Source organism: Erithacus rubecula, assembly GCF_903797595.1.
Source record: "Erithacus rubecula genome assembly, chromosome: 9".
Taxonomy (NCBI): Eukaryota; Metazoa; Chordata; class Aves; order Passeriformes; family Muscicapidae; genus Erithacus; species Erithacus rubecula.
This window is the reverse complement of record NC_136660.1, coordinates 7,523,996-7,548,914: the sequence shown is the minus strand read 5'-3', so window position 1 is coordinate 7,548,914 and position 24,919 is coordinate 7,523,996. Positions and strand designations below refer to the sequence as shown.

Here is a 24,919-nt window from a genome sequence, read left to right as displayed (position 1 = left end):
ATTCAAGTTCTTTAATGTTAGAACTCCTTTTTCCAAGTCCCCATGATGGATTGCAAATGTTAATACTGGGATTTAATGAAAGAAACCAAAGCCCAGAGCAGAACTTTATGGAATTGCTGATATTTAGATGCTCTGGACTCCTGGGCAGAGGCAGCCCATGGTTGTCCAAAAGGCAAAAGAAAAGTAGTGCACAAGCTGCACATCCCTGCTCTACACCATTGCAGTGACTTTTTAAAGCAGCACAAACAATATTTGACATTTGTAGGGTAATATGCAATGATGCTTTTCCCAGATTGAGATTCTACAGCTTTGGCACAGGATGGCAAAACATTCCAGTGTCACAGAGCCCTGGGGTCAATGGCCAGTGGTGAATCCCAGGGTGTGGCTGCCTGCCCTGTCCTCAGAAACACTTCACCATCTTCATGGGGCCATCCCAGAAAGGCCCTCAAACCAGCAGCAACCTTTCCCTTTCTACACTGGGCTCAAGCATTCAAGGAAATACCTGGGGCTGGCATTCTCACAGCTCTCCCAGGGTGGGATTTATAACCTTTACTAGACAGATAATCCTAAAAGGATTTGTGGGAACTTGGCTGAGCTCCCGCATCCAGTGATGCCAGTGGCAATGCTCTAGTGCTGAGGGAGCTCTGAGATGGGGTGATGACAGAGCTCTCACCATTCCTGCAGGAAATTATTCCATTCCCATTACTGGCACTGAGCATAGCTGTAGGGGATTATCCACTTTGGGATTACAGCCATGGGAGAGAGCTGCAAGTCCCCATTTCTAGAGGAGCAGTGGTCTGGTGTGCTCCTCACACTCCCTGTCAGCAGCCAGCCTCCCTCTCAGTGCCCAGTGTCCACCAGGGACACCTGAGGGCTGAATTCATTGAACATTGCCATCCAGAGCTGCTCTCACTCCTGCTGGAGTGCCTCTCACCACAAAGATGAACAGGAACTCAAGAAAAGAAAACTGCAGAAACTCCTAGTACTAGAAGCAGAGGAAAATACTCAATCACACTTTTGTCACTGTCTGGTAGTAAAGCCCCTTTACCTTCTGGCCAAGACTTTCCACAGCACATGGCAGTAGGCAAGTTTGAATGTGAAAATGCTAATTCATGTGTTCTCCACATATGTCTTTTCCCATCAAGCTGAGCTCTGAACAAAACATCTGTGGGAGAAATTTTGTTTCGAGAAGTGTGAAAGAACATAAAAAAGCAGTGATTTTTTTATTGCCAATGTGTGAAGGAAACAGATCTCAAGCTCCTCTCCTCTTCTCATAATATACTGCTAGTCAGTGGTCTGAAATAATATGTGTATATTACCCAAGCCAGAAATTAAGTTTTGAGAGATCTGATGGCTCTGTTGACAAGTCAAGATCCATGGTCTCCCATATATGCCTGACAGGTTCAGCCAAGAAGCCTCTTCCCCTCCAGAGCTTGTTACTATCTGAGGAAATAAAGGGACTTGAAAAAAAGAATTACAGTATTCTTGTCTAAAATGTCTTTATAATGAGGCAGCAGAGGATGTGAGAAAATTTAAGATTTTTGCTAGACTAGTCATTTATTTAAAATCCGTGGTGACAGGCCCAGTATGGTATAGAAAAAGACACCAATTAAATATTACTCATTTTTGCTTGAGTTTTAAATGCTAAAGTTTCATAAAGTTTGCACGGCCATGCAGACAAATAAATAATAAAATCCTAGAGATGCTGGTCTACGGAGCAAGCCCTACTAAAGTAACATTCTTGCCTTATTTGTCCTTATACTTCTTGCAGAACCAAGTGTCTTTATGGGTGGGATTCTAAAAGTCTGATACCCTGGGTCTGTAAGGAGTCTTAAGGGTGTAACAATTTCTGTGGATTCATTGACTTTTGTTATTGTTATTATTGCTTTTTTACGCCAATCTGAGAAAATTTTAAGAGGTGGATTGTCAGATATAATTGATTAATGAGAATGAGCAACATTAGGATATCTTCTGTATGGGTTAACTCCCTGACCTCTCCTGGAAGCAGAAGGAAAAGGAGTGGCCCTGTTGAGCTGCTGAAAGCTTCCAAACCACCAGCTTGTATTCATACAAATTCCTTCATCAGCTCCACACAAAAAATCCCTTTATTCCATGTGAGTTGGAAGGCTTAGGAGCACGGCTAGAACACCTTGTGAATGTTTGCAGTGGCAGTTCACAGTCTGTACACTGCTTGGAATGAGGAATTCTGCACATCTCCCTTGCCAAGACATGAGTAGGTTGGACTTGATGATCTCAAAGGTCTTTCCCAACCTAGCTAATTCTGTATTATCCATTAGCCCCCTTCCTGCTGTCTCCAACATGGTGCAACATAGAGTGAAAACACCCTGCTGCCTGTCCAGGACTAACCAGCCACAGATCAGCTGCAATGTAAGAATTATCCCTTCAAGCACCATGGGTGTGTAGAGATGGATTTCCTCTCATTTTCCCCTCTCCCTCAGCTGCAAGGACACCGTGTGGAAATCAGTGTGCTGGTTTTGCACAGGGAGTCCCCTGAGAGGAGCAGCACCCAGCCTGGAAACAGAGGAGGGCTGTTCCCTGTGGGCTGCAGGGACCAACTGGGGGCTCGTTTGGTACCTGACAAACCAAGTAACCAATTAAAAGTTATTTCACTTTCATAAATTACATTGGTAAATTAATGCAATTTTAACCCTTTTAATGCCCAGATAAGACTGCAGATCTCCTGAGGTCCCCTGAATGAGAGGAATAAAGCAAGGAGTCTGCTGAAGTCAGTGAAATGAAGATTAAGTTTCCAGATGGGAAGAGACTGAAGAGATGCCACTGATAAGTAGCTGAAAACCCTTTTTGTGGGCTATGAAGGGACTGTGACTACACTGAAATTCCTTTAAACTGTGAAATACACTTGTGGAGGTTAAAGTGCTTATAAAAAGAACTTTTGCCCCAAGGGAATGAGAGTCTCTGTTTTGGGACTGAAAATATGGACAGAGACATTTAATAGAAAAAGAGACGAAGAGAATTTTGTCTTTAAGCAGCTTGCCTTTAAAAGTAACACCCCCATGTATGTGGCATAACCCATAGCACAGCTCTGAAAAGACTGTGAAGATGGGAGGAATTTCCACAATTTGCAATTTTTTTCCTGGGCGGATGTGGATTGTGAAAGTGAAGACACCCCCTATGCCTAAACCAGAAAAAAGGGACTTTTCTCTCTAAGTGAACTGAAATGATTATTTAAGTAGAGAACTGATGAAGTGTTCTCTGTATGTTGCTGTTAAGAAATGTAGAAGATGAGAAGGGGGAGGAGGGAACGATCTGGAAATCTTATTCTGAATCTCTTTTTTTTTCTGTGTTATTAATAAATTTCTTCTTATACCCTTTTAAGTTTTAGGCCTGCCTTGTTTTTGCTCCAAAATCCTATCTCTAAAAAATCTGAATATATTAAAATTGGCAAACTAAGTCAAACCATGACAAGCAGTGACCTGCAGAACACTGGCCACTTGTCAAGGCTGCTGAGAAATGCATCTGGCAGAGGTGATTTGCCTCCTGGCTGTTGGGAGGTGCAAGCAAGCCATGAACAGCACATCTGCAGGGTCACAGGAGACCTGGCAATTCCAAATCTGTTGAATACAGGAGACAGAACAAGAGTCCAGCTGCTCCCATTAGCTACAGCTTTTCAGAGCCATCACAGAACTAATTCCTTTATTTACCTCCACTTTGTTCCTCCCTGACAGAGCAGTGGGAAATGCTGTGTTTATTGGATTGCAGGCTGATCTGTTGGGAAAGTCAGATCTGCCCAGGCTTCAGCTGGGCACCTCACAGGCTGGACTGACATAAAGAGTTGGAGATTGTGAGCCCAAACAGAGCCCAATAAGGTCAGAGTCCTACAGAACATGGTTCTAGCACAGGTTTTTGCACATATCTTCTTTAGATCCCACTGTGAAGGCTTTATCAATCCAGCTGAAATAGACCCCTGCCTAAAGCTCTGTCTTCAAATGGAAAAACTGTTTATAAGGGATCACACTCTAAGTTCTTTTAATGAACTGTTTGTCTCAAAAAACAAAAAAAAACCCCTCACTACTGAACTTTCATAAAATTGAAACCATGGGGATAAAAATGCTTTCTTCCACATAATTCCAAATAAAACCTCTAAATGTGGTCAAAGAACTCTAACTGGTCAAAGAACTGGTACCTTGTTCCAGGAAGAACATTTCTGCTATCAACTGGCAGAGGGGAAGTTTATTCTGGTGTCTCAGGCTTTTCAGTAGTCCAGAGGAGAGCAGAATGAATAATTGCATGGTGTTTTTCTTGTGAACACATGGAAAAACAGATTCCACTCTTCTCAAAGTTCTCCCTGAAGCCAGGAGTAGAAGGTACATTCTTCAATCTTCCAGGCTATTACAATATTTCAATGTGAAATTATAAAAAAAAAACAACAACAAAATAACCCCCAGAAACAAACCAACAAAATCTCAGAACCAAACCAAACCAAACAGAATAAAAACAAAAACAAGCCAAGAAAATTTGATTAAAACAAATAATACCTATGTTTTTAGTTAATCAATACGTACCAGAAGTGAAGCAAACTTTTCTGGTACACCTTCATCAACTGTGGATTTACTCACAAGGTCAAACATTTGCAAAGGAGGTTATTTTGAAACCTTGGATTACTGCAAAAGCATGGCCTTATCTAAATTAGTTCTGCCCACACTCTCAGCCAATAAATTTCTCCACCTGTTTACATATTGATTTTTTCCCATCTTTTATTTATTTCAGCTTTGAAAAGAAAAGAGGTTTATTAAGAAGCTAACAGGAAGTATGAGTTCAAAAAGGTTATTTTTTTTGTTGTTGTCAAATGTCTCTTGAGCTGGATCACCTTACAAATGTAAATTAAAAGGTTTAAAATGTTGTGGTCCAGTGTAGAATTCTAATTTGAGTTACACAACTCATCTTCTCATTCAAAACACAATGTATTATTTCTGTGTTGCAACACCCTGCTGATCTGGATCAGAACCCATGAGCTCTCAGCTCTCTCCTGGGATGTAGAAAAAGAATTGCCTAAAGGATCTTTATTCTATTTTTCTAGTCCATCCATTTTGCTTCCCTTTTTCTGAAACAAATAAAGCAGTGCAGCATATATTTAGCAGCCCCATGGACACCCACAAGTAAGTGTGAGAGCTAATAATCAACAGCAGCTTGTGAGATTTCACAGATGGATAATTAAAAAGTCTGTGTTTAATACTTCATGTTCCCTCTGGTTTAAGATGTGGACAGATTTGCATTCCTGTGCCACTCACTGCCATGGCACTTAACCTCTGATAGCACAATGGAATAGTTCTGCTTCTTGGTGCTTCTCAGATGCTCACAAATTACTTCTGCTGATTTCACCCTGAGCATTTTATCTCATCCAAAGGTGTGGCTTTTCTGAGAGATCAACAGCGTTATATTATCAAATGAACACTTAGATAGGAATACTCATCTGGTCATTTACCAGCTCATTTACAGCACTTTGTGACTAGTTTTTATTGTTGATGAAGCTGTTGTCTCACAGAAGTTTTCAGAACAAAAAGTATTAGAGCATTTACTGTTCCTTGGAGACTCAGTTCTCCTGAACCAGCTCTGGAGAACCAGTTGGGACACCCAAATCTGCCTGAAAGGACAAGGCAGACAATTCTTAGTGTGGAATCAATGCATGCTGGACAAATTTATGCTTAGAAGCAAGGGCTGAGTGAGCTGTGCAGCAGCAAGAGTGCAGTCAGCACCTCTGGTTCCTCGGAAAAGGCAGAACCCTTCAGCCCAGCCACCCACACTATCTGCTGTGGGATCACTTCTGAGTGCAGGAATTTAGTCAAAGTTACTGAATGCCAGAAGAGCATGGTCCACAGCTGAGGCACAGCAACTTTAGTGTTATAGTCAATTTCAAAAACAAGTGCATGAATACATAAAGAACAAAGCTTACCTAGGAACAGACACCTTCCAAAGGTAAGAAAAGATGCAGATACTATAAAAAATATTCCACCCCAAATCTCACACAGTAGCTGCTGTAAGTAAGCTGCTATACTACTACAGTAAGTTCTGATTGACCTATTCAAAAGCAGAGTTTTGTCCAAATATCCTTTCTTTAAGGACCTCCTCCCACCACAAAGAGAGTGGCAAGAGAAATGTGACAGATTCAGAGAAATGGGCTAGCATAGACACCTGCATTTATTTACCCCCCTGCTCCAGTGGTTAGGTCCAAGGCAAATCATATGGTTTTGTTTTCTCATATTCAATCATCATTTTCAACAGCCTGTGTAATCTAGGACTTTGCAAATTGCTGCAAATGCATTAAAATTAGAGACATATAAGAAACCCTTCCAGTTGTCTTCCACTACCTTGGGTACAAAAAATCAAGAGAAACTGGAGTAACTCTATAACCTGCAGGTGTCTTTTGGAAGCACAGAAAGTTTTCTAAAATTGACTTTGCATTGTATCACTGATTGCAAGGCTCTGGATAATAAGTTCTGCTACAGCTTTAATTCATTGACCTGATAAGGCTCATTGGTTGTCACAGAGCTCTGAAGTGCTGCTTCAAGGTGTTTTTTGGGTAGAGATTTCATTTTAGACAGGACAGGATCAAGGATCAAGAAACTTAGGTCAAAGCATTTAAGCCACTGAATAATGAAGTCAGAGCAGTAGCATCTTACACTGCAATGAATATCATTATTGGCTACAAAAGAAAAATAGTCAGCAAAGAGCTCTCTGAGCTGAGTTCCCTCTTGTATTAGACAATTGGATCAGGCTGTGGTATCATACCTGCCTTTTAGGATGGCTGAACTACCCAGCAGCAAGCTTATTGTTTTTGGTCTGGTGCCCACTGCTCCAGCACATCACCCTCCTGCTCTGAGGGCTGAGTGCTCTCTGTGCTTTTATTTCAAACTAGACCAGGCACAGGTCCACACCCAGCCTCCCAGGTACTCCTGACATCCTGGCACTCACTTGCAATCTGAGCTCAATGCCTCCTTCAGAGCTGGTTTCTAACATGGCCAACTCATTGCAGGAATTCCCTGCCTTCTTTGTTGTGATTTGTGCCGGGTCTTTTTCTACCTTGAATGCATTTCCATCTCATCAGCTACCTGGTTTGTTCTTAGGGCCAATAATCTCTCCCTTGCTGAAAGCATTTTATTTTGGGGCCATGAGAAACACCTACAGTCCCCTCTTCTTTTCCATATATGTCACCAACAAGGTTTATGCTCTTCTTTATCCACACTGGTGTCCAGATCAATATGATGAAGAAATTACCACCTTGTCCTGACTTTTTAAGCTGTAGCTTAACTTTCTGGTTAGATTCTCCTGTGTTACTTTAACTCATAACTTCTGATTTCATTTCAGTGATTTCATAATCTTTTTGAACACACAGCCCTTTGCCTTGAAGGTTTTTTCTGCTGTTCCTAAAATAAACTCCAGATGACTTTTCTACCTGCAACTTGAGGACACTGCTAGTATTTAAATGCTTTGGAGTAGCTGACATATTTTCAAAGCTATTTTGAGCTCAAGAGCCTTATTACACTGGCACTGCCCTAGGTTTGCTAATCATTCCTCATTTCCCCAACAGTAATGCCACAGAGCCTCAGCTACTCAGCCCTACAACAACAGAGCAATCCCAAAGAGTCCTCAAACATCCTTCTTAATCCTCTTAATTTGTTTTTCTTAAGCCATGACTAAGGGAGGCACTTGACTGTGTCCAGGCACATCCATCACAGCACAAGCTGAGGTATTTCTGCAACACGAAATTCCCTCCTCACCTCCTTGAAAGTTTCTCTTCCATTTCCACACTGGCCCTCCCAGCTCTGCTACTGTCAGCCAGCCCATTTTTTCCTCAATCGGCTCTTACAATGGTCTCTAAAATGTTTTCCTCTTGTCCTAGAATACTTTGCTCCTGTCTTTGAGATGCCAGCTCACCCAATCCCCATCTCCCACAGAGGCTGACTCTGCTCCCAGCCATATCTGCTTACAGGCTGCCTTGGTGCAGAGAGCAGGGCAGCCCCCATTTCTCTGCTCTCTGTTACAGGGTTTCCAACTCAATCATACTTATTTACAGACCTATTTTCATCCTTCTCTTTAAATTCTCCTTAACTTGTTGTTGATAGCAGTTTTTGTGTAGTTTGAAAACTACTTTACCATGCTCACCCTAAGCAGTTTCAGTCCAGAAGTGAGGATTTCAGCCAAGCTTTGCCATCCCTCTTCCATCCCATTACAAGTGGTTTCTGATTTGCACAGGTCCTTCAGTTTTGAAATTGCAATTAAATCCATGATTCTACCATGGCTTTTGCCAGCTGAGATATCTACCCTCAGGTTCTTCCCCCGCAACTCCCATTTCTCCACTTTTCTCCATGTTCCTGTCACTAACACAATTGCCATTGCAGTGCTGGCTCATTAATCACACCTATTCTCTTTTCAGTCTTTGGGACCACACTTTCTTCAGCTGCATCCCATATCTTACTGCAGTTCTCACTAGTTTGTCACCTCATTCCTTGTTGTCTACCATAGTATCCTTTATTCCTGCTTTTTCTGTTTTTTTTTTTTTTTAATTTGCTGGTGTATTGAAAAAAACAAGCTGGAAGGCATTAATGTTTCAGGCACAACTAATATAGAAGTCCCCTCTTACATCATCTATCCTGATTGCTGTACTCAGGAGGTTAAATATGGGCTTCAGGTGGTAATAAAAGTATTATATGGTTCAAAAATTCATCAGTGCTTTCCTGCTATTTTACATGCTCCTCTTTAAAACAGGCGACCTAATTAGAATAAATTAAGTCTATTTTTTTAAAAAATAAAGTGTATTTTTGACAGTAATAGTACAACTACTTGCTATATTTTTTTCTGTGACTCATTTTAAGCATACAGTTTTCAGCCACTGCCAGGGCCAATGCTAATTGTGCTTTGCACTATATCTTGAACTCTCCTTGAAGCAGTGCAAGTGTATAAGTGGGCTAGATTTTCTTTCTAACTTGCCTTCTAGCCTCAAATAAAATTAATAAGGTCATCTAAAAGAGACAATGAGGTATGTGGAACTTCCTTCTCTCATGCTTCTTGAAAGAGGTGATTAAATTTCCTTTCCCTCCTTCTATTTCTTCCACCACAAAATACATGCAAGTGTATCTCTTTTCTACCTTGTCTCAAAACCAGAAGCTGTTACACATCTGCAGTAGAACAAAAGTAATATGAGATAGACCCAGAGGCCAAGATACAAGAGACAAAAAAAAAAAAAAAATAAAAAAAAAAAAAAGGAAAACATTTAATAGGAAACTGGCTTATCTAGATTGAGCAGACCTGTAAAACACAAATTCAGACATTAGACAGAGCAAAACTGCTGAGGAAATTCCTCATGATTTTTGAGCCTCTTAGTGAGATTCCTATGCTCACATGGACATTGAAAGAAAAGCTGGAACATTAAATATTTGTTCTGGAAAGTCTTCAGAGACTCTTCCAGCTGAAAAAGGTTTGTCTGTGCCTATTACTACTGTATGTAGAGATAAGCAGTGAGCACAAAAATACACCCATAAACCTTGCCTTTCACTGATTTTAAGATTTCTGGACACAGATGTTGTGATGACATTTCCTTCCTTTGAGGGCCACACTCAGAACTAATAAAAGACAAAGATAAAACAGTCAGCTTTCCCAAACCAGTTGTGTTTTTTAAATTCTCCCACATTTCCAGGTGTGTTTCCTTTTAGCTGATGCAGGTGACCTGCTGGCATCCCTTGTTCCTCATGTTACTGGAAATTGCCAGATGATCAAATCACCAAATCAGGAAGATGGAGTAGGGACCCATTTTGCATGAGCACAGAGTGTTTTACCTTCCAAAGCCAAACAAATCATTACTTTCTCACAGCTTTTGTTGTTCATCCAAGTTATTTGCAGAAATTTAGAGATCATGGGAAAAGCAAGTTACATGGTTTTTGGACAAGGACTTAAAAGAAATGTTCCAAATGTGTTAGATACATTACTTGGAAAACACCTAGGCCGGATTAGAAATTATTCATCAAAATTGTTTTTCAAAGGTAAACTGAGTTTTGACTGAACAAAGTGAGCAGAACTGCGGAAATGTCTGATACCAGTTCAAAATTCATCAGTGGTTTAATTACTAGGTAAAAATATGGAAGGGCTTCCTGGTTTATTTAAGAAATATTCTCTGCAAGGATGAAGAAAAAAGAATTTTCTTTTTCTGTTCTGACAACTGGAAAAACCTCTGAAAGGTTAAAGATATTTCATCTTCATTTTGTATATATCCAAGCAAGCTGAACAAAATTAATTTGCATAGGAGAGAAACTGTTTTTGTCCTAGGATGGTATCCCAAAAGACATTTTAATATAAAAAGGAATACATTCAGTATATAACTGATTTTATTCTTTTTTTTAAAGGTGATGTGGGTATTGCCAGAAGTCTATACCCCATTAAAAAATAGCAGCAGAAGCATTAGTGATTGTCTGCATATAACAAGATTTTGCCATATCAACCTTTTGCAGAGGTTCAAACAAGTATTCATGTAATTGTCTTTTTGCCCTTGTGTCAGAAATAGTTGAAATTTCTCTCAGCCTTTCCCAGCTGTTATTTTAATGCATTATGCAGCTTCTCCAGAAACAGAATGGTAGTTCAGCTCTGACAGTGTGAGTTCACACTGCAGGAAGGCTTCTGTGCCAGGGCTGCTTCAGCCACAATGCAGCATTTCCCTCCCTGAAGAACTCATATCTCTGAGCACAAATTGGGCACATAAATTCCTTACCATGGCCACAGCAGAACTTACAAACACCTGACAGGGATGGATTCCCTGCCAGAGCACACACAAACCCAGCCTGCCACAGCTGCTTTGTTACCTGGGAAATCCTGAGCACATCTGACACTTCCCCAGCAAAGACAGGCTTGGTTTCATGCCAGGCATGTTTTACATGGGAGCAGGAATGTTTGATTTACACCACAAAATGTCCTGCAAGTGACAACAGAATAGGAGTGAAGCAGCTTCCATTGGCACAGTGTGGAGAGAGTGGAAGCCAGCCACAGGCTGCTTCCTGCCAGCAAGAGGAGATATCTGGAAGGAAATGCTAGTGAACATAGATCCTTTTTTAGGAAAGAATTTCATTCAGGATCTATGGCTTATCTATTTACGAGAGTGTGTATTTAATAAACCAGCTTGTTGCTTTGTGACCAATTACTCTGGGATTTTTATTAGTGCTGTTTTATAAGTACTGCAAAAGCAAAATATTTTAGAATTGAATTATGCTCATCTCTTTCAGGAAACATTTTTATTTAGAAATATATCTTAGCCCTTTCCACAGGGATTAGTTATAAAACAAAAATATTTTATGTACCTATTTAGGTGTGGATCAATAAAACTTATTTTCATGGCCATTGTGTTGATGCAGTAGTGACTGCTGAATTTGCCTCACTCTGTCTCAATCCTTAACATTTAATTCAGAAAACTGCATCCTGCTGTTAACTGTAATGCTACAAGTTTAGGATTTAAGAGGACATAGGTTACACAGTGAACCCAACACACAGATCTATACCATACACTATAGTGTATACACTATAGGACACACTATACTGTGAATATGAGATTTGTTTGATTTGAAATCAAATTATCAAATAAAAAATGAAAGCACAATACTACAGCAGCTTCACTTAAATGCTCTATTTATAAAAGGTACACCATTTCTCAAGTTGTTTTGCATCATGTTGGCCTCATTGATAGTAACCATTCTGAATCACTCCATAAAGAAGATCAAAAAATACATTTGGTGTGGACAATGGGAATTTTTTATTCAGTCAGCTCTGCTTTATAATTCACTCATCAGTTTAGTGTCACAACCTTCAAAAAGCAGCTGAATGGGTCCTGACACTGGGTCTGCCCTGGGGCTTCAGAAGCTGCAGGAAAAAGTGTGAGTTGTGGGGAGATTTGTCAAGCCCCATGGAAATTCTCATGTCTACTTTCCCGTTTGAGAGAGCAACTTGAGGATCCAAATCTGTGAAGTTTAGAACTTTGATGAATGAATGTCTGGTAACCCACAAATGGATCTCCCAGAACTGAGAAACATCAGAGTTAAGTTTGTACAAAATTAACTCTGCCCTCTGGGGATGTCCACGATAATCTGGCCTTTAGTTAGTCCCAATAATCCATTTTTGGGATTTCCATGGGACTCCACAACTGGTCTAGCAGCCTCCAATGGAGGAATGAGCTGTTAGTAGACTGTTAGCATCATTTTTGGGGGCCAAGGGAATGCCCCTGCAGTCACAGTCACCACCCCCAGACTGAATGGGACACTGTCACCCAGGTACCTTCATAACAAACCCTTGTGCTTCCTTTCTGAGGATAATACTGCAGTGCTCCCCCTTAACCAAGAGATACAAAAAACAGTGGAAAAACTGGGAAAATATTGAATTTCTGAGTGCTGTGGGCTTGGTTTGTGACTGATGATGTTTTGCAAGAGCTTCCTTTTCTCATTTCTCTTAAAAGTAGGAAACAAATAAATACTACAAATAAACTGTGACAAAATAAAAAAAAAATCTGCTCAGGGGGAAGTATTTGCTTAATACTACACAGAAATCTACCTCCCTCCAGCCCTACTCATTCCTCCTCAAAGAGCTGCACCTGTGTCCTACTCCCAGGGAAAGACAGCAATGTCACTAGAAACCCCACTCTACCCAAAAAAGTCATTAAAAAATCACCTTTATAATGGAAACTCTTAGCTTACTTTAGCTCTTACATACATCAGTACAGCTCTGTTTAAAAATAAACTCTTGGAAAAATTCATACATTGCAGTGGTGATGAAGACGATGCCACATCCAGGGTACTGTAAATTTTAGTTAAGTAATAATGATGAGTGATACAAAAAAAAAAAAAAAAAAAAAGACACCAATAATAATATCAGCAAAGGCAAAACCAACAGAAAAACCCCTGCAGCATCCCAACTTTCCTGTAAATGACTGTGCTAATAAAGGATGCTGAGAGAATAAAACAAGAGGAAATAGAGCACTCAAGTCAGAAGCATTTCTAAATATTCACTAATATGTTTGAAAAGTTTCCAGACTTTTCACTGGAAACTGGCATCTGCCAGTGACTGTTGGAGCAGGGCAAATCTATTTGCATGTTTCTAGTGCAGAGGCAGTCATGTTCATGGCAGATGTTTGTCAGTCAAACTTTATATGCCCCAAAAGAGATGTATTGCCCAATTAAACAAAAAAATGCATTTAGGGCAACTCTTGGTCACATCTGGCTAAGAGCAGCTGTGTTGGAACAAAGGTAGACAAAAATCCCCTGTTATGTAAGAAGCATCAACCTCCCATGAAACATTAAGAAGGAAAATTTATTGAATTAATAGTTGTTTGGTTTCCTCTCTCTTTTCCTTAGAAAGATATCAATTCTCTTACCAAGCAAGAATTGTCTTCAGGTTGGTTAAGGAATTTTTCCCTTCCCAATTTAGCCTAAACTAAGGACTGGATTATTAAAGGAAAGCGAACATTTCAACTGCCAACAAAGGTGACAAAGGAAAGAAAAAAGAAACAAAGGTATGAAGCTAAAACTGAGACAGAGAAAGGAGCCAGGTTAAAAATGAATTTGATAATTATATTTCCTAAAAAATTCAGAAAATAAGTTTTAGTTAGCTGCTACTATTAAACTGAGAATGACAAGCAGTGGCAGAACCAAAAGGGCAAGTCACAGTCCAATATTTACAGATACTTCTGAGCAGTGCACACGCCAAGCCTCCATTTCTGCAGCACGTGGACACAGGGCTCTGGAGTCAGGAGCACCAGGGCAAGCAAGGGATGCTTGAGGTGCCATGGACTTCCCTGTTCACTGGAGAATTCATTGCAGATGGGCTGCAACAGGCAGAAGTTTTGTCACAAAGAATGAAGTCCTTGCAGTGGTGGCTGTCTGGACTAAACCAACTTTGACAGCCAAAGGTTGAGAAAGAATTCAAAGCTTCTACCCCAACTGCTCTCTTGGGCTTGTCCATGAAAAATCCAGGACTGGAGGAAGAACAGGGGTGATTTTTCCCATCTCCCAACTGCCTGGAATAACTGAATTCCTCCTATCCCATTTAGGAGAGGAGTGGGATAGTTGTCTTCAGGTAATTGGTCTAACTGGAGAAGGTCCCCATCTCAAATGCAAAGCAGCTGTGAAACAGGTCATACCTTTGCATATTCTGAAGATTTAGATTGGAAAATTTCTCTAACTAGAACTAGAACAGCAGATGAGGGGCCAAAAGATTGGTCAGGGAGTGCCTCAAGGACTGCTTTAATTGGCAGATGTATTCAGTTATGAAAATGTACAATTTGCTTTTAGTGACACACAGTTGTCTTTTCTGGCTGTGAACAGCTACTTTAAAAGAGGCTGAATACAGCAGATGAACTTGTTAGTATTTGTTAATTAAATGCCTGTAGTCACTTCATTTACCACGCTTAAAAGTTTAGAAACACAAAGAAAACAAAGGCAAAACATAAAACTGATGGACAAGGCTAAGACAGAGAGCTGAAATAATAAAGTACAATTGAAACTAAGACTCCAGCCTTTACTGCTCAAGAGCTGCTTCAGGTTGCGACCAGAAACAAGAAATCAGAGTGCCCTCTAACAGAGGGATGTTATTCTGGGATTTCAAAAAGTCCCCACAAAATGCTTCCTTTCTTCCTTAAACTTGCCACCAGCTTCTTCCTTCCTCCTACACTCATCTGCAAATCTCATCCCCTCAATATACAGAAAAGAACAGAAATCTGTGCTTGTATTTTGCCTTTGGCTGGAATAAGAAAAACTCTTGATAGCAGAAACCCCCTAATTTTTAGTCATTATAATTTGTAATTATTATGGCCACATGCTAATGTATCCCTAAACATCCAAATGAAAGAGAAATTATTTGAAAAAGACTGGAAGGCAGATGCCACCAGCCTAGCAGGTCAATGAAATCAGCTAGTAATTAAAGTTTTCTAAAGAACTCATTCTTTCTGATTTCTTTTCAGCAACTTGAAAAGACAACACAGAGGGGGTCCTTCTTTTAAATGCAATGATATTCATCAAATCCATTTGTAAATATTAGTTCAGTTAAAACAACACATAATATATATAAAATGTAATTAAGTTCTGTATAGATTTCACTTTCATGGAAGACTAAGAACAGCAAGGAAGAAATGATGCTATTCTGTTTCTAGAGCTCATAGGAACCACTAATGATTTCAAAACCTCACGACTCATCAGCTGCAATTAAAACAATTGCAATGACAGTGACCTCAGCAGAAGACAAAATATAATTGCAGAGGCAGCAAACAGTAGAGAGAGATGAAGCTGGAATACAGATGCTACTGATTCATGGGATGCCTAAAAGAATAATTCTCCTGCTAGTGTGTCTGTGAGTACTTCCTAACATGGAGGTACAGCAAGGATGACTGGCCAGAAAACTGCAGCTCCAATGCACTGCACATCTCTGGAGGATTTGGCTCCTGCTTTGGAGAAAGACATCAGTGTATAGACTGTTACTAGAGGGGAAGGAACACAGCCCAGAAGCACAGACCCTGCCAGCAGGTGAGCCATGTGCTGCACACAGCCAGCCTTATGGTCTGGAACATCTCACATGTATTTGTTTATGCACTTATGATTTTTAGTAATAATAAGCAAGGATGTGCTAGCTTCGACAGAACACCTTCCACTGGAAAAAACAGCTTTACACAATTTCCTTAATTGTAGCCCTCATGGGCAGCTACTTTAACTGACAAGATGAGCAAAATTTTCAATACTAAAGAACAGTGGAATTAAAAGAGGAAGTTTGTACATCACTATCTGGCCATTATTCTCAGCTAAACCTCCTTTCCCGTTTTCTCCCTCAAAATCTTTGCTCTCAATATCATCATCTTGTGCAGGCCCACTGTCCTCTCTTGGTGACTAATCACAGCGCAGACTTTGATATTCTTAAGCATTATTTTTTTCAATACAAGTTATCTCCATTTGCATTGTTCTCCTTTCCTTCTTCAGTCTCATGTTTACATCTTCTTTTCTCAGAGCCCTGAGAGCATCACTGCCTTCCCCAATGGGATGTTGGACCACATGGGCATTTTCTCTGTTTCAGCTAGGCCTCCAATGAAAATGATTGCTCTCTTTAGTACACAGAAAAGCAGAAAAGCCATGCAAAATGGCTACATCCCATTAGGGTGTTACTTATGAACAACAACAACAACAAAAAATCACCCAGTTAAAAGCTTTGTGCCCAAAAGAGCTTGAAAAAATGCCTTTTAGAAGTCACTGTCCCTTGTATCTGGCTGCTAAGCTGCCAGCATAATCATCCCCTCAGCCATCTCATTTAAAATGAGCCTTGTTTGCAAAACCCAACTGTTTCAGCAAACTTGACTTACCCAACCACAGCCAGTCAGCTGGCAGAGCTAGTCCTCCTTTGGGGTGCAATATTGGGCAGTTCACAGCCCAGAGAGCTCCTATGATCCACAACCCACTCTCCCTGATCCTCTCCTTTGTCCTTCAGCAGTAAGAGTCAAGCCCAGCTGAGCCTGTTTGCAGGTAAACCTGACTTGATTAAAACATTTTCTTAATTCCTTGTCTCCCCTCATAAGTGCCAGAGTGCACTGGCTTGTACTGGAAGTGAAATTAGTAGGCACATTTAAAGCATAAAATATGAGAGACTCTCTAATGTCCAATTTTTTTTTGTTTTGTTCTCCTTCTTTGTTAAATCTGATACTTCTCTTTGTGGTTTGGCTTGAATAATCTTTACTGCTGGTGGTACCAAGGAAAGGAAAAAAAAAACCCTAAGCCCCTAAACTTATTTTAAAGATTCTAGACTGGAAATTAGGAAATAAATAAAATCCAATAGGCATGCATTATGAACATATGATTAAAAAAAAGTGAGAGACAAACCATTTTCTGAGCACAGAACTAGACAATAATTCACAAGTAATACAAAGACTTCACAAAAAGAAATTCTGGGAAAGAAACAATGTATTTCTCCCTGTTGATATTTCTTGTGATTTGGACCTTTGTTTGAAATCTGGTTGCTACCTCATGGAAGTTTCTTCCCTAACACCTTTTTAAATAATCTAATAGCTGGATGTCTGAAGGGGTATTTTGAAAATATATTTTTAATTTCCTTTCTTTCCAAAAGTTTTAAAATCTCAAACTAGACCAGAAAAACTGAAAGCTTTTCTGGCACTTACAAACAATATTTTTCAACCAGGCCAAACTTTCTGTAAGCAGAAAGAGAGCTGATAAGTCAAAGACCCATGAGATCCACAATGGTCTTTGTTCTCCTAGTCTGTTTTATATAGCAGATGTACAGATACTGGAGGGATGAGTGGCAAAAAAAAACCCTAAAAGAGATATTCCCCACAGTTCCTGGATACCTCAAGGCAGCTGTGAAAAGCCACAACTAACACCTACTTCCATAAATACATTTTTGTTTACAGATAAGCCCTGCAGTCTATCAGCAGGAAGACAATCCCATTTTCCAGCTCGTGTTCTATTCATCAGCAACAAAGGAAAAAGAAAAAAAAAAAAAAAATCTTACAGTTGGGTTTGTCTTTGCAAACCTAGGTTTCCATTTGGGAGACACATTCCAGTTCTAATGATCAGGTGGAAGCTGAGAAGGGAGCTGAGGGAATGAAAAAGGGGATTGCACAAGGAGAGGAGGGATATAATTATGTGCATCCCCTGCCAGATGTTGTGCCAGAATTTGGCATTCTCAGGTTTAAAATTCTCCCTCCTTAGTGCTTAATGACACATTTTTGATATCCAGCATACAAAAACATGAAAAAGTTCTGTTGGATTATAATGGTTGCAAGGGAGAACTAAGAAAGATGGTGGCACACACACAGGAAGGCCATGAATTCCTTACCATGCTTTGGAAAGAAAGAAACAAAAAAAATAAGGCAGAAAGACTCAGCTTCTTTGAAGCTGGCCATTTTGTTAGCTTTTGCCTGTAGCTGTATTTCCTAATCAGGAATGATAACAGAAACTTTAGATTGTATTTGTGCACTTACTTGCAGGAAAAGCCTCCATAGTAATTTGTATAATGAAAGAGATGTTGCCTTTAGATCCAGTTAGATAAATTTATCCTGTGAATGAATGGACATTCTAAATGCACAATAAAAACAGAAAGGCTGATTATGGTGGTAGTATCGTAATCCATGAAGGAAAAAATTGAACAAGGTTCCTAGCTAGACAGAAATTAGATATTTCTTGACTTTGGATTAGGAAACACATACATTTGGGGGGGGGGGGGGTTCCCATGGAATCATCTTCCATCTTAAAGAATCAAGGACTTCAACTGGGAAATAGGGTGCTGTGCACTGTGAAATGAAGGAGAACTAAGCTCATGGTACACAAAGGTGGCACAGGACTATTGAAGTCAGGAGCAGATGAGCATGGCTATCACTTGGTGAGGTGATTCCTGCCCCAACCCCAGCTGAACTTGGATCCCTCATTCTTGCCATGGCTATCATCCCCTGCAACACTGTCATGTATTTTTGCTACAGATGCCTCCTCCCTTCCCTCCTCCTTCTCCTCTTTTTGAGGGAAGCTGCAGTGGCGTCCTAGAGTTAAACAACCTGCAGTGCCTTGGACACATCTTTCAAAAACCAACATTTACAATTCATCAGTTTGCTCTGCCCTAGCAGCACACTCAATTTGAACCAAAGCTGCCTTGCTCAAAACATCTATCAGCTCAGCACTGTATAAAAGGGAAAAAAAAACCCCAAAAAACTTCCTCCTAAAACAGCAGGTAGAAAGTAGGTAAAGGATGAGAGCAGTGAGCATAGCACTGGCATATTAAAACTCATAAAAGAGCAGACCTAAATGGCCCTGCTGTAGAGGCAATGTTGGTACAGGAATTTTTTGGATTTCCCAAGGCAGAAACATTAAATATGACAAGGAATATTGGCTTTTCTATTTGACTTCAGAACAGCAAGAAACATATCCTGAATGTGAGCCAACTGCCTGGCACAATTGAACAGCTGGCTAAATTCTTTAGACCTACAAAGCTTTTACATTAGCAATTCTACTTAAATCCTGCCAGGAGAGAGCCTGCCAAGGCCTAGGTAACCACAGGGGAACATGTCATTCCCTTTGAGGGCAGGGTGTGTCTGCACCCCTGGTTTAGAAGATAGAGGACCCAATCTATAGTTAATGATGATGTAAGATTTTTTTCTTCTTTTTCTTCTGTAGCATCTCTACATGATCCCCCAGTATTACAAAGGTTATGCATTCTGTCCTTTGTGTCATTAACTTGGCCCTTCAAACCCTCTTTCAGTGACTATTGTGAGTTTTATAGCACATTCCATAGTTGAAAACCTCACAAATATGGCCTCATTAAACTGCATGGCTCCCATTTCAGGGTAAATCATCACTATTATCCTCATTTTAGAACCCAAGGACATAAAATTCACAGAAATAGTGAGACAGGCCATAGAGCAAGTCATTGTCAGAGGCACTGGTGTTCCTGCCCCAGTCCCCCTGCTCACATGGGTAGATGTGGCATGCAGCAGCCTGAGCACACGTGTGGCTCTGCACAGAGCCCTGCTCTGGAGCCACTGGGGGGACATGAAATGTATGTTTATTTACATTACATCTCCCACTGAACTCAGCAGCACTGCAAGTTCAGGCAGAAAAGTACATTTTGAGAAGTGATCACATGTGGCATTATCACTGACTCAGAGCACCAAAATTACCGCATCAATTTACTTTTTTCGTTTTAGGCAAGTGAGATAAAGGTTTTCATTCTCCTGAACAGCCTCCTCAACACCCCCACTGCCTCCCAACACCCCTGTAGTTAATTCATCCTTAGATGCTGGCTACTATCACAGCTAAAATCTCCCTTTGGAAACCCACAGCATTCTTAGCACACTTCAAATCCCACCCACTCAACCGTAGCCTTGGCTGTGGACACAGCCCTGCATTCATATCACACACACAACACATTCCCTGTCAGCATTTCCAACCAAAAAAGGACCCACGGTGCAACAAGAAATAAAAACACCCTCTGAGGACTTTTCAGATTTTCTGTTGGCTTATATAATCACAGTTATTGTTTCTATAGCTTTTCCCAGAAACATTTAATGTAATGTTAAATAATTATGAGAAAATCCTATTAGAACAAATTCATAATGATGTTATGACTAACTAGAAATATTTATCAAAGCAGTTGCCTTAAGAAAAAGAAAGAAAAACAATCTGTTACAACTATGGCATTTAAAAATGTTTGCTTTCTTAGCATTTTAATATAAAAGCTAGATAAAGTAATTAATGTAATATCTTTTTAATTAAGCATTTTCTTTAGAGTAATTTTTCAACTGAGGTTTATTTATTATACTAAGAAAAGCTGCAAATATTTAATAGAAAATGCATGTCTCAGCTGATGAAACATTTTCAGTCCATTGTTTCATATTTGGACAATTCAAGAAAATAATTAATGCAGATGTGCTTGCAGAACTCAGCACATGAAATGTAAATGAAAAGTGGGTTTAAGAATAGATGGAAAATATTCTCAAGAATGGATGAAATGACCTGATGAAAGCCAGAAAATGAGCCATTAAGCCCCTAGTCTTTCCCACTGTATCTTTTTAGACTTGAGGAAATGCACAAAACTTCCCTGATGGGTAGTAAAACCTTTCTAGGATCTTTATTGCTGTGGCTGATGCCTGATGAATTCTGACTGAAATTCCCCTCTCAGTGTATCCTTTGCCTTTTTCCCCATCCCAAGACAGCTGACTCCTCATGCTCCATACATCCCACCTGGATACCCTGCCCGGGCTGCAGGTTGCCAAGTCAGATGTGCAATTACTGTGTGCCATGATAAACAGCCCAGAGGGCCTGGCCTCAAGGTGCTGGAAGCTAAGGGATAAGGTAGGCAAAACAAAATAGAATCCGAGCTCAGGTTCAGTCCCCAGGCTGAGGTTTGATGCAATGTTTATTCAAGCAGCTGGAGTAGCAAGCATGTGCATTAAAGGCAGCATTTGCCATTTATTGTAGCTGTCATTTCACACTAGCACAGTCCTGAGCACAGAATACTGTACAAGCCTTTCAAGCCAAAGCTGGCCTCATATCCTAGTTTCTATGTATGATGTAAGAGGTGTGCACTGCCTCAAACACCTGACACATTTGCTAAAAAGGGTTGGCCCAGACCAAGAAATGCATTCAGTGGAAATTGCTTCTTTGCTTTCCCAGCTTGATCCCTCCTCTGTTTGTTTTCCCCATCTGTTTGTCTGCTACAGATGTGGCAGCCTTTGAGCTGTCTTTTTCAACCTGCTCCATTTTTCATGCTTTTGAGAAAAAGACATAGTGATAAAAGGTTTTCCTTTTCTCTTCTGCAAGGCTTTAGGAGGATCTCTACCCAAGGGTTAAACAGCTTTGGGAGCAGGTCTGACTTCTGCAGTGAGCATGAACCAAGAGCTGGAGTGTTACTCTCATTACCCATTCATGAGTCCAGGTAACTGATGGAAGAATACCAGCTTCCCTTTCTATAAAGCAGATAAAAGCCACATGGGCCATTGCCACAGGCATAGTCTCAGACACTCCTTCTCCACAGATTTTGCCTGGCACAGCTGCCAGCTGAGCACTGCTTGGACAGCCAGGTAAGCACAGGGGCAGCTCAGCTGAAAAGCAAAGGAGGTGAAAGTGCAGAAGATTTAGAAAGGAGCAAAGAAAGCAAATAAAGGGGAAAAGGGTCTCCCTTCCCCTCTCTGCCTCACAGCACACCTTGCCCACACAGTGTCAGGAACATCTTCTGGTCCCACTGGGGCTGGAGGGACCCTCACTCCCCTACAGAGGGTTCTGGAGTGGAGTTCAGCTTTGGAAATGTGCTTTGCCTTATCTCTCAACAGAAACATCTTTCAGAAAAATTGGGTGTTTCTTTAACACCCACAAGTGAGCTGTCTTAATTTACTTTCCACATGATTACACATATATTCCACTCCAAATCCAAATTACTAATAAATAAATAAATAATGAACAACCCAGAACTGACAAACCCCTTCATTTCTCATACTTGCCCATTTATTTTTCTGCTGGCATTTTGCACTATTGCTTTTAAGTGGTTTGTCCATGGTGTGTTTTCAAATGCTACAAGCAAGAGTGGGTTTGTAAAACAAGGAAGTTGTACAGTTGGAAAGCTGAAGTGCAATTGGCATACCAATAAATGCCTTGATAGTAACTTCAATACAGCTGCACTGATGTGTCTTGTTTGCAGAGCTTCTCTCTCACACTCATTTTTTGAAAAACAGTGGGCCCTGCACAGAGGATGAACCAGGAGTGGCCCCCAGTGTTACAAAAGAGGTGGTTAAAAGGGCAAAGATTGGGAGAAGCAATCGCTGATTTTGGAGATACCTTGACTGGTATTCTGGACTATGAGTCTGGCTAATCCTCTTAAAACAGGGTAAATATCACCTGACAAATGAGTGTTAAATACTGTGCTCCCGAGGGATTATCCCTAGTGACTCCTTTCCTTTTTTGCTGGATCAGAGAAATGGCATCAGGAAGGAAAAATCAAAAGTTGTCTCATCACTCCATGATCAATAGTGGGGAAGAGTTATGTCTGCATTTCCGAAAGTTGTGGTTTTATTACACAGGCCCAGAAATCCCTGTGAAATATCTTAATTGCACAGACATTTGAGCCTGTGCCTCTGCCAGCTCATATCCCTGTTTTGCTGCTCTTGGCCAAGACAGGAGAGGAGCTGTTCTTGCCATCCACAGTTCATCCTGGGGGTAAGAGTTCCCCACTGTGCTGCTTGGGGCAGCTCCAGGCAGCTCAGAAACTGCAGCCACTTTTCTGCACATCTTCTGAAGCACAGCCCATACCAGATGTCCACACTCTCCCAGCAGCTTGTTCCCTGTCACACAGCTCAGCCTCTCAGAAAAATCACATCTGCTCTGGGTCAAGCAACATTAAGGCTACCAGGGGATGCTCTAGCATGATGTCCCCTCTCCACAGCCAGGTAAATACAAAAAAGGAATAAATCATCTCTTTTTATTTCTTCATAATTCTGCCTGGTGGCAGTGACAAATACATGAACTCTGACCAGGCACTCTCAGAGAGAAAACGAGAGAGAAAGCAATGGCATTCTTTTTCCATTTGGAAGGAGAGAACCAGGTCTAAAAGTCTGGACACAGATGCCCATCCCTTGCTGTAATCCATGCCATAAATCCCTGGTCACATATTCCTGTTTTCCAAACATTATCAGCTCATCAAATAGAGCAGGCACGAGGTAATGGAACAATGTTTGATATAGAGGAGTGTTGCAAGAAGTTGAAAATTTGACACTGATGTTTTTGCGTAATGTTATTTTCTTAAACAAAGAGAATGAATGAAGAAGACTTATTCTACTAAAGGAAGAAAAGAAAAAAATAAAAAAGTCACTGAAAAGTATTGTATTCTGGGGAAGACAAAAAATAGGTTTTTGCTCTATGTGAGGTTGAGGAAGAGAAGGATTTAAACTGACCTGCAAATTTCCTGTTGTGTGACTGTATTTTTTAATTCTGAATTTTAATGTTCCAACTTTTCTTTAAAAGGAATATTTCAGGAAAAAATTTCTTCAAGAAAGACCTTGAAACCATAGGCAATTTGATCAAGCCCACAAGGATAAAGCCTAGGGCTTGACTCTTGAGCCCTGGTGAAAGTAGCTGAAGTGTTTAAAGCTGTTCCCACCCTGCTGACCTCCCTGCTCCTTGGCTGACCTCCCACACACCTGAAGAAAAGCAGAGAAGGGAATGTGTGCAAACATCTCAGCCATTCCCACTCACAGGCTCTTTTACCAGTGTGATCTCCCCTCTCTGGCCTAATTAACCTGAAAAGTCAATGACAACATGCTTGCAATCATGCAGGGGCTGCTGCAGCCTTTGCTGAGGTGCTGCACATTCTCCTCTTGCTGACCCTGCCACAGACCTGGCAACTTTCACCACAGGGCAGGGAGAGCACAGAGCTGCTCCTGCCACATTCAGCACCCAGGCCCCTGCCCTAGCCTGAACCACTTGTGCATGACAGATTATAACACCAAGAGAAAAGACTCAGCTTTCATCTGGAGCAGTGGGGAATTTTACAGAATGAAATCTTTTGCGTTTTCGTAGATTTGCTGAGCGTGGCAATCATTTATCTTTCTGAAGTGCACTGACCACTAATTGTTATTTGCTGGGAAGAGAGAGAATCCTAGGGTATGACTGGAGTCTCTGAGCTCCTTCACTCCAAACACTGCCCTTGCAGTGGTGTATTGCACTGACAGGACAAAGGATAAACCCTCACTGCCCACTAAAAATGGCAAATCCCACTCTGAGCCAGTAGACAGTCCCCTCCTCTCCCTGCTGGAGCAGGTTCTGCTGAGGCTTTCATGGGGCAGAAGGCAAATGAGAGCATCTCTGCAGCCTGTGGGGGCTCAGCTGGGAGAGCACAGCAGGAGAGAAAACTGGGATGTTCTGTAAGGCAGAAAGCCAGTCTGATCCCAGGACATCAGGCAGGGAAAACTTAGGGGCTGCCCTGGGTAGTTTAACTGGCTTTTCTAGAAGGAAAGTTATGTAACCTGTACAGCTGTCTCAAGGATCAGCAATGCTGCTTAAATGACTTAATGATTGCTTGGCTAAGGGCTAAAACTCCAAGCTTTTCTGGGAAGCATTGGCTCCTGCCTGGATGCAGCATTGAAGTGCATGCCTTGATATTGGGCAACTGCTGCCAGATCCAGTAAATAGAGCTCTTCTTTCCACAGTTTATCTGCACAAAAAGTGTTTCCTCTCTTTTAAATCCACAGGTGTCTTTCAATTCCTTGGGGTTTAATACCTCTGTTAGCATTAAATCAATCTTTTTCTTTACAATAGACTTTTCAACAGTAACTCTATCTTCCTTAAGTTAAGGCTCAGAAAAATTGACAGATCAAGAGATACTGTGCTGGGTGAATGCTGAAACCAAAAGAAGAAAGGGCAGAAAATCTGTACCTGTATCC

General features: G+C 40.8%; 1 long non-coding RNA gene across 3 annotated transcripts in view; it reads right to left on the bottom strand.

Moving 5' to 3' along the window:
- Window positions 1-24,919, bottom strand: part of LOC306805497 — a 216,214-nt gene that overhangs the window by 6,522 nt on the left and 184,773 nt on the right. The gene's annotated exons all lie outside the window — the stretch shown is intronic.